The sequence below is a fragment of the Borostomias antarcticus genome (assembly GCF_949987555.1).
Source record: "Borostomias antarcticus genome assembly, chromosome: 1".
NCBI lineage: Eukaryota > Metazoa > Chordata > Actinopteri > Stomiiformes > Stomiidae > Borostomias > Borostomias antarcticus.
Genome location: NC_140234.1, coordinates 30178539 through 30188538, shown reverse-complemented (window position 1 = coordinate 30188538; position 10000 = coordinate 30178539). Strand labels below are relative to the sequence as shown.

Below are 10000 nucleotides of genomic sequence, written 5' to 3'. Positions count from 1 at the left end.
TACGGGTAAGGAGATTGTAGGCTTAGGCTATACTTTACCACAAGAGTATTATGGTAAGATCTGGCGATGAGTGGAGTGTAGACCAGGTTTTTGTAGAGGTTGAAGGTGATTGCAGAACGAGGGACAGGTGTGGTGATGATAATTGGGAACCGGTGAGTAGAGCCGCGCCAGCGTCATCGTCGGAGACGAGCGCGCCGTTCTTGTCTTTGCGCACGGGCCGATGTGCTGGGCATGTCGGGATCCGATTCTTCGTCACCGGAGAGGGAGGAGACTGCCGAGTCCGCGGAGCTGGCCGGAGACGGGGAACGCCCGGCAGTGGGGGGAAACTCCGGAGAGCCAGAGCGTTGTATGCCCGGGTTGATGCGACGTGCGGTAGAGCGCGTAGGACGCCCCGAGCGCGCAGCGGGCCCAGAGGGGAGAGAGGGAGACGGTTGTGGAGGCGAGGGCATGCGAGCCGTAACAGGACCCCCCCCCCGAGGGGAGCCACCTGGCGACCGACCGGGGGCGCCAGGATGGGCCCGGTAGAAGTCCCGGAGGAGAGACGGGTCCATAATGAGCTGCCTGGAGATCCAGCTGCACTCCTCGGGGCCGTACCCCTCCCAATCCGCCAGGTATTGGAACCCCCGACCCCGGCGGCGCACCTTCAGCAGCCGCCGAACCGTCCACTGGGGATGCCCGTCGACCATCTGGGGAGGCGGAGGAGCTGGGGCAGAAGGCATGAGAGGACTCGAGGAGACAGGTTTGATCTTGGACACATGGAATACAGGGTGTACCCGCATGGAAGCAGGGAGCTTAAGACGTACCGCAGCCGGGTTCAGGACACGGTCGATCTCGAAGGGCCCAACGAAGCGCGGAGCCAGCTTCTTGGAGGGGACCTGGAGCGGAAGATCAGCAGTGGAGAGGTAGACACGTTGACCGGGCCGATACGCCGGAGCAGGAGTGCGGCGGCGGTTGGCACCGCGGCAGGAGCGCTCGTTGGAGCGGAGCAGGGCCCTGCGGACCTCCCTCCAGACACGGCGACAGCGGCTGAGGTGGGCCTGGACGGAGGGGACGGAGGCCTCTGACTCCTGGAGAGAGAACAGCGGGGGCTGGTACCCGAGGGATGACTCGAACGGAGACCTGCCAGTGGCAGCGCTGGTCAGGGCATTGAGGGAGTATTCGACCCAGGGTAGGTCCTTGCTCCAGGAGGTGGGGTGGAGAGCCGACACACAGCGGAGAGCGGACTCCAGGCTCTGGTTGGCCCGTTCGGCCTGGCCGTTGGTCTGCGGGTGGTAGCCAGAGGAGAGGCTGATGGTGGCGCCGATCTCCTTGCAGAAGGCCCTCCAGACCTGGGAGGTGAATTGAGGCCCACGGTCCGAGACAATGTCTCCGGGGAGACCGTGGAGCCGGTAGACATGTTGGACGAGGAGTTCAGCTGTCTCCGCAGAGGACGGGAGCTTGGGGAGCGCCACCAGATGGACCGCCTTGGAGAACCGGTCCACCACGGTGAGGATGACCGTGTTGCCCCTGGAGGGGGGAAGACCGGTGATGAAGTCCAGGGCGATGTGGGACCAGGGACGGCTGGGGACCGGGAGAGGACGCAGGAGGCCAGCCGGGGGCTGGTGGGACGCCTTGCTGCGGGAGCAGACGGGACAGGCGACCACAAACTCCCGGACGTCGGACCTCATGGAGGGCCACCAGAACCGTCGGCTCAGGAAGGAGAAGGTGCGGTGAACCCCGGGATGGCACGCAAACCGGCTGGCATGGCCCCACTGGAGCACCCGGGACCGGACCGAGTCAGGCACGAAGAGCCTGCGAGGAGGAACGTTGGCCGGACTGGGTTGGGCGCGTTGGGCCTGCCTCACCACTGCCTCGATGTTCATTGTGACCACCCCTATGACACGCGAGACCGGCAGGATGGACTCAGGCTCCGCGGGGGGCGCCTCGGGAGCGTGGAGGCGGGACAGCGCGTCGGCCTTGGCGTTGCGGTAGCCGGGCCGGAAGGTGAAGGTGAAATCAAACCTCCCGAGGAACTGGGACCACCGCGCCTGGCGGGAGTTGAGGCGCTTGGCCGCCCGGATGAAGGTCAGGTTCTTATGGTCTGACCAGACGGGGGTGGTGTGTTCGGCGCCCTCAAGCCAGTGGCGCCACTCCTCCAAGGCCCCCACCACCGCTAACAACTCTCTGTTCCCGATGTCGTAATTCACCTCCGCTGGGGAGAACCGGCGGGAGAGGAAGGCACAGGGGTGCAACTTCTGGTCCTCCCCTGACCGCTGGGACAGAACAGCACCGATGCCTGTGTCCGATGCGTCCACCTCGACCACGAACTGCCTGGAGGGGTCAGGATGGAGAAGGACCGGGGCGGTGGTGAAGCACTTCTTGAGCGCGGAGAAGGCAGCGCTGGCAGCCGGTGTCCAAACGAACGGACGCAGGGATGAGGTGAGGTGGGTGAGGGGAGCTGCTACCCGGCTGTAGTCCCGTATAAAACGGCGGTAAAAGTTGGCGAAGCCAAGGAAGCTCTGAAGTTGTCTCCGGGTCGTGGGTTGAGGCCATTCGACCACGGTCTTGATCTTGCGGGGGTCGGGTCGCGTCAGGCCTCCCTCCACAATGAGCCCCAGGAACTCCACTGACGAGGAGTGAAAAGTGCACTTCTCCGCCTTGATATATAGGCGGTTCTCCCGGAGACGCTGGATGACCATGCGGACATGCTGGACGTGCTCCTCAGCGCTCCTGGAGAATACCAGGATGTCGTCCAGGTAAAGGACCACAAAGACGTCCAGCATGTCCCTGAGCACGTCGTTCATCAGCGCCTGGAAGACGGCGGGGGCGTTGGTGAGGCCGAAGGGCATGACGAGGTACTCGTAGTGGCCACGGGAGGTCTTGAAGGCGGTCTTCCATTCGTCCCCCTCACGGATACGCACCAGGTGATAAGCGTTCCTGAGATCCAACTTGGTGAAGATGGTGGCACCGATGAGGGGCTCGAAGTTGGAGCTCATGAGGGGGAGTGGATATTTATTTTTAACCGTGATGTTATTGAGCAGCCTGTAGTCGATGCACGGCCTCAGATCTCCTCCCTTCTTCTTGACGAAGAAGAACCCCGCTGCCACCTGGGATCGAGATGGTCGGATGAGACCCTCGGCCAAGCACTCGGAGATGTAGGTGTCCATGGCTGCTTTCTCCGGGAGGGAGAGGTTGTAGAGACGACTGGCTGGGAGAGGGGCGCCAGGGTGGAGCTCGATGGCGCAGTCGTAGGGTCGATGAGGGGGGAGTGTGCGGGCGCGCTCCTTACTGAAGGCCTCTCCGAGGTCGTGGTACATCGAAGGGACCGTGGAGAGGTCCGGAGGAGCGGGACGGGGCCGGTCAACCCGAGTGGAGGTCTGAGCAGCTCTGAGGCAGCGGGCGTGGCAGGCGGTGCTCCAGCTGAGGATGTGCCCCGAGCTCCAGCAGACATGAGGGGTATGGAGTTCCAGCCAGGGCCTTCCCAGGATGAACGGAGCGTCGGGAGAGTGGATGACAAAGGGGCGGATGTTCTCCACGTGGTTTCCCGAGGCTGTGAGGGTGAGGGGCAGGGTCCGGTGAGTAATGGGACCCATAGGATGGCCATCCAGAGCGAAGGCCGAGAGGGGCCTCTCCAGAGGGGAGATGGGGAGCGCCGCTTTGTGGGCGAACTGGACGTCCATGAAGCTCTCGTCAGCACCGGAGTCGATGAGAGCAGGGACGGAGAGCGTGTGCCCCTGCCAGGCGAGGGTGACAGTGAACCTGGCGGCACGGGTCCGGGATTGGGGATGGATAAGCCGGCTTACTCGGTACCCCCTGGCGAGTGAGCCTACTCTTTTTGCCGCCCTGGGAGGTGCAGAGGAACAGGAGTCGACGGCGTGCGCTGGGCTAGCGCAGTAAATGCACAGTCCGTTCCGTTCCCGGTGCTCACGCTCTGCAGGGGTCAGTCGGGTCCAACCCAGTTGCATGGGTTCCTCTCCAGCGGTGTTTGGGGGGGCGAGGGAGGCCGGGGCAGGCCGAGAGAGTCCGGCAGAGGGAGGCGGAGACGGTCTGGGTGCGCTGTGATGTTGGTGCGCCCGCTCGCGCCTGCATTCCCGGTGGCGCTCGTCTATGGCCATGGAGAGGGAGACGAGTTGGCTCAGGGTCGCTGGTCTGTCTCCTCCAGCCAGGCTGTCCTTCATGGCGTCCCCCAGGCCCCGTCGGAAGGCGCTGTACAGGGCAGACTCGTTCCAGGAGCAACGGGCAGCGAGGATGCGGAACTCCGTGGCGTAGTCCGCTACTGAGCTGGAACCCTGGGTGAGGGCGGAGAGAGCAGCGTCCGCGTCCTGTCCGTGGACGTCGTGGTCGAACACAGTCCTGAATTCTGCCACGAAGGCAGTGTAGTCCTGCATGTAGGCAGCTGCGCCTTCGCGACCCGCCATGACCCAGCGGCGAGCCCGTCCCGTGGTTAGGTTAGCGATGTAAGCTATGCGAGCTGACGCAGTGGAGTACATGCTTGGCTGGAGATCAAACACGTACTCACACTGCATGAGGAACTCCCGGCAGAGGGTGAATGTCCCGTCGTAGGGGGCCGGGGAGGCGAGATGGGGCTCCCGGTTTGGTGGAGCGGTGGGGTTCAGGAACGGAGCCAGGCGGGCACTGAGCGCGGTGACCAGGTCGGATACCTGCTGCAGTTGCTCAGCTTGGGTCCGTTGGAGGGCTTGGAGTGGTCCAGGAGGTGCAGGTCTCTCCTCCATGTTGGCTGGGTCCAAACTGGCCAGATCTTACTGTGAGGGTTTGGTTTTGGGACCCAGGCGCAACAGGAAAGGAGGAGGCAAGGAACGGTAAAGCCCGGAGGGGCGATTTAATAAGATCAAAAAGGGGGATGTGGTAGTCGTACAGCCGATGGTCAGGCAGGAGCGTGGTAGTCGTACAGGCGATGGTCAGGCAGGAGCGGGGTTGTCGTACAGGCGATGGTCAGGCAGGAGCGGGGTTGTCGTACAGGCGATGGTCAGGCAGGAGCGGGGTTGTCGTACAGGCGATGTTCAGGCAGGAGCGGGGTTGTCGTACAGGCGATGGTCAGGCAGGAGCGTTGTCGTACAGGCGATGTTCAGGCAGGAGCGGGGTTGTCGTACAGGCGATGGTCAGGCAGGAGCGGGGTCGTACAGGCGGTGGTCAGGCAGGAGCGGGGTAATCGTACAGACGTGGGTCAGGCAGGAACTGGAGAGATGAGGAGGGGAGGCAGGGTGAGTGAGAGTAATCACAAACGGGAACGGGAAAAAACACTACAAAATACGGGTAAGGAGATTGTAGGCTTAGGCTATACTTTACCACAAGAGTATTATGGTAAGATCTGGCGATGAGTGGAGTGTAGACCAGGTTTTTGTAGAGGTTGAAGGTGATTGCAGAACGAGGGACAGGTGTGGTGATGATAATTGGGAACCGGTGAGTAGAGCCGCGCCAGCGTCATCGTCGGAGACGAGCGCGCCGTTCTTGTCTTTGCGCACGGGCCGATGTGCTGGGCATGTCGGGATCCGATTCTTCGTCACCGGAGAGGGAGGAGACTGCCGAGTCCGCGGAGCTGGCCGGAGACGGGGAACGCCCGGCAGTGGGGGGAAACTCCGGAGAGCCAGAGCGTTGTATGCCCGGGTTGATGCGACGTGCGGTAGAGCGCGTAGGACGCCCCGAGCGCGCAGCGGGCCCAGAGGGGAGAGAGGGAGACGGTTGTGGAGGCGAGGGCATGCGAGCCGTAACAGGAGGCCTGTTTTTTACCAGACCTCATGGGCCCATGGCCCTGTGTTCATCCTATGTTTATCTCATAATAGTTCTTCCATATTGTGAGTCTGTGCCAAGAACTCCCCTCTTCCCAACTTCAGTGTGCCACCGGTTGATTGAAGTTTGTAGTTTGTGTCGCCAGCCCAGGAGCTCTTGAGGGACCTCTGTCTCTGTGCCTAAACAATAACAATAACGATGGTTACATATTGTAACCTTAGTTCTATGAGTGGAGAGGAGCCCCACAGGGCTAGCTCCTATTGGCTAGTGAAACCTAGCTAGCTACAATTGACTGAAGGAGAAAAAAAACATACACACACCAGTGTCCAACCAGGTCCAGTGTACCACTGTATAAGTGGGCTTCGCCCGCACAACTGCTCCTAACTGAAATTTTCAGTGAGCAGACTGCAGGGTCAGCAAGTCTGTTCCCTGTGGGGCTCCGCTCCACTCATAGAACTAGGGTTACAACACATAACCATCGTTCTATTTTGTGGAGCTCCGCCCCACAGGGCTAGCTCCTATTGGCATAAGCGGAGCTACACGACCGCACCATACTGTGCACTCTTGCTGGCACCTTTAATAACAAAGGACTGGCCAACCAGGACACAAGCCAGCGCTCCAAGGTGAGCTCATACCAAAAGTTGGTCCACCCAAGCACTGGCCCCAACTGCGACACACGGTCTATCACAACCGAGGGCAAGGAGAGGTACGTGAGGGGAGAGCCGGACTGGAAGCAGTTACATCATAACATAGCCTGTCCCAGCCTCACCCACAGACAATAGCGGAGCGTCACTCATAAGACGGTTCCGCCCTGGGACATCATGTCTAATGCTGACCCGCGCTGGCGGCTGTGCCCAGCACAGATGACGCCACGGAGACAGAGGACATGGACAAAAGATAATAGCGGACAAAAGGAGACAGAGACGACAAAGTCGCCGCCGCATAAATGTCCTCCAACATCTTTGCCGTTCAAGAGCCAGGCCACCAGCGGCCGCCCCAGAACTGGGGGCACGCAAATCGAGCCCTCCGCCTGGGACAGTGCGTTCAGCCAAGGAGGGATAAGCCACGGTTCCACAGACGTCATGGCCATCACCTCCGCATACTATCTCGCCCAGTGGAAATCCGGCGTTATCAGTATCACTGATAGACCCTCCCACCGCACTCTGGCTAGCAATGGTAAAGTCAGCCCCATCGGTGGACATAAAGCAGAGCCTGCGGCCAGGGGGCGTGTGCAAACGCGTCCCCCCCCAGCGGAGGCTGGTTGTTCCCATGTCCAGATTGATACCTAAGTAAACAATCTGACGGGCCGGCCACAGAGCTCTCTTCTCCCAGTTGACTGCAAACCCTAGGTCGATGATGTTTCAGTGGCGGTGTGCATCAGAGCCAACAAAGGAGACGGAGCCAGAACCAGCAGGTTGTCTAGCGTTGGTACGCTAGGATCCTGATGCCCTGCCGGCGCAGCGGTCTCAACGCTGCGTCCACACAATTGGAGAAGGTTCTGGGGGTGAGCGCGTAACCAAACGGGAGACTGGTATACTTGTACGCCACTCCCAGGAAGGCAAAACGCAAAAACTTCAGATGCCAAGGAGTTATCGGTACGTGGAAGTAAGCGTCTTTCAGGTCTATGCTGGTGCAAAAATTGCCGGGGAGAAACGCCTCTAGCATTGCCGCACTGTAAGTATAAAGAACTTCAGATTTACCACTGTTCTGTTGAACAGACGGAGGTCTTAATTCGGCCTCATGCCCCTGACCTGCCACCGGACAGCGGAGAAACTCTAGTGTCCTGGTCCAAGGCAAGCCGTCTTCGAAAGTGACATGAAAAATCCTCGTAGGAAGTTTCATGTCCCGCTACATTACAAGGGCGACTGGCATTTCTGTCGAGGCGCACTTCATTCACAGAATGAGGATGTGAGTCTACAGGGTCCGCATTACTGACAACCCGCTGTCGCTCCTCCCATTCAGAGAAAGCGGCAGAGTCTAGTAACACAGGGAATCCTGCCGTCTCATTTGCATAATCTGCAGAGGCGGCGGCTGCAGCAGCCAGACTCAGTGATGCATGAGAAGCGGACAGTGTGTGCTCACCAACATCACACAGAGTAGCTAGGCTCAAGCTAGGTGACTCGTGCATGTTGTGAGACAGAGTGTGAATGCCAGACACAACAGGCCTACTGTTTGATAAAGGCCGATCGTCAGTATAATTTTATTGTCACCCAGCCCGGTAACATGCACACCATCGCTCTCACAAGAGCATGGTGGGAAAGGCAGAACACAGTGATGCATCCTGGCCAGTGCACCCACAGGAGCTGAGCCGGTCGGGACGCTCTGGGCTGGACGGGTAGAGTGGGGCAGTGGTGGAAATGCCGTGCTCGCAGTCCCGGCGGCCAGCGCTGGAGTCCATAGCAGGTTGCTTTGTGTGCTTGCGCTGTTGATAACGTCTGCTCTCGGTCGAGACAGCAGCGGTCGAGACACACGGATGTGCTGACACACCGTGCTTCCCCGGAGCAGCGAGGTGACGAGCGACGAGGAGCCGGTCTTGCTCCTGGGTGCGACATTGCTCCAGGGTCTTCGACGCATCCGAACCAAACAAACCCTGCTTGCTCACCGGCGAGTTGTGCGACACCTTTGTTCTCGCGCAGACCGGTCAGGAACAGCCACAGATGACGCTGTTGCACGACAGAAGTGGCCATCACTCCTCCCATGCAGGAGGTGGAGACCTTCACCAGCTGAGTGACGGCTCCCGCAGTCTCAGACATCTCTGCTCTCCAATCCGCTTCCACAGCGGAGGGGAGCTGCTCCATGGCTAGCTGGCCGATGTAGATGGCTAGAATAGCAATGGAAGATGAAGCAGCGACGGCTTGCGCCGCCAGCGTGTAGCTCTTGTCTGCCAAGGACAGGGTCGTCTTGTCCTTGGGGTCAGGCATCAACGGCTTTCTGGCAGAACCCCAAGTGGCAGAGGAGCCAGGCATGAGCACCGCAGCGATGTCGGGTTCCAGCGTAGGGGAGCCACCTGTCATGACGTCATTCCAGCCGGCGACCATGGGCTTAGCGGAGCTCTGAGTGCAGCCAGCTGTGCCCATCCCTCCTCCACGAACGTCTCCAGGGTGGGCATTGCCGGCAGGAGACGACAGGAGCTCCTGGGATGGGGATGTCAAGGTGATGCGCGGCTCTCTCCAGCAGTTTGGGCAGGTCGGCTCCTCGAAGAGTTGCTGAGAAGTCATCTTAGGGTCTTCTCTTTTCCAGTCGTCTTCGCAAGCTGAAAATTCCAAAGGAGCAGTTGTGCAGGCGAAGCCTGCTTATACCGTGGTGCACCGGACCTGGTTGGACACAGGTGCGTGTATGGGTTTTTTTCTTCAGTCAATTGTAGCTAGCTAGGTTTCACTAGCCAATAGGAGCTAGCCCTGTGAGGCGGAGCTCCACGAAATAGAACAATAACACAAGCGAGTACTGTATGTTACGGAGTTGCAGCGCCTTGTCCAGGTGCAGTACAGGTGTGGTACAGGTGTGGTAGAGGCGCCCTCAGACACTCGCTCCGCATGCCTCAAACGCGCCGTCTCCAAATACAGGAACGGTGACGCGCTCAGACGGAATAAGACAGAGAAGGAATGACTGGTGGAGAAATTAGTAATGAAGTGGTGTAATCCGGCTGGAGGAATCTGACGCTGTGACTGAGACTGCAGAGAAGGATTTAATACACAGTTATTTCTGGGGCTGTTCTCTCTTCTCTCTCCTCTCGTCTGTCTCTCTCAATTTTTCAATTCAAAGTGCTGTATTGGCATGATAACATAAATTTTACCTTGCCAAAGCAAACATATAACAACGGCATAGTGATTAGTCACAATCACCAACATCACAAAATCTGTAAATATCTCTCCTCTCTATTCTCTCTCTCTTCTCTATCTGTTCTCTCTCCTCTATGCTCTCTTTCTTCTCTCTCTCTTTCTCTCTCTCTCTCTCTCTCTCTCTCTCTCTTCTCTCTGTCTGTCACCACCAGTGAGCATACCTCAACCCTTCTGGAAGTCTCAGACAGAACCACAGACGGAACACACACTGGGCGTCGCACGAATACACACACGCACACACATGCGAGCACACACACACACACACACACACACACACACACACACACACATACCCACACATACAAACACGCACACACACACACACACACACACAAACACACACACATGCACACACACATACACACACATGTACACACACACACACAGGCGTACACATACAAACACACACACACACACACACACACACACATACA

The 10000-nt window shown here is 59.0% G+C and overlaps 1 protein-coding gene across 1 annotated transcript in view; it reads left to right on the top strand.

The window, feature by feature from the left end:
* LOC311326050 (RNA-binding protein Musashi homolog 2-like) overlaps positions 1–10000 on the top strand; it is a gene marked incomplete at both ends in the record, with an annotated part of 89937 nt that overhangs the window by 34819 nt on the left and 45118 nt on the right. The gene's annotated exons all lie outside the window — the stretch shown is intronic.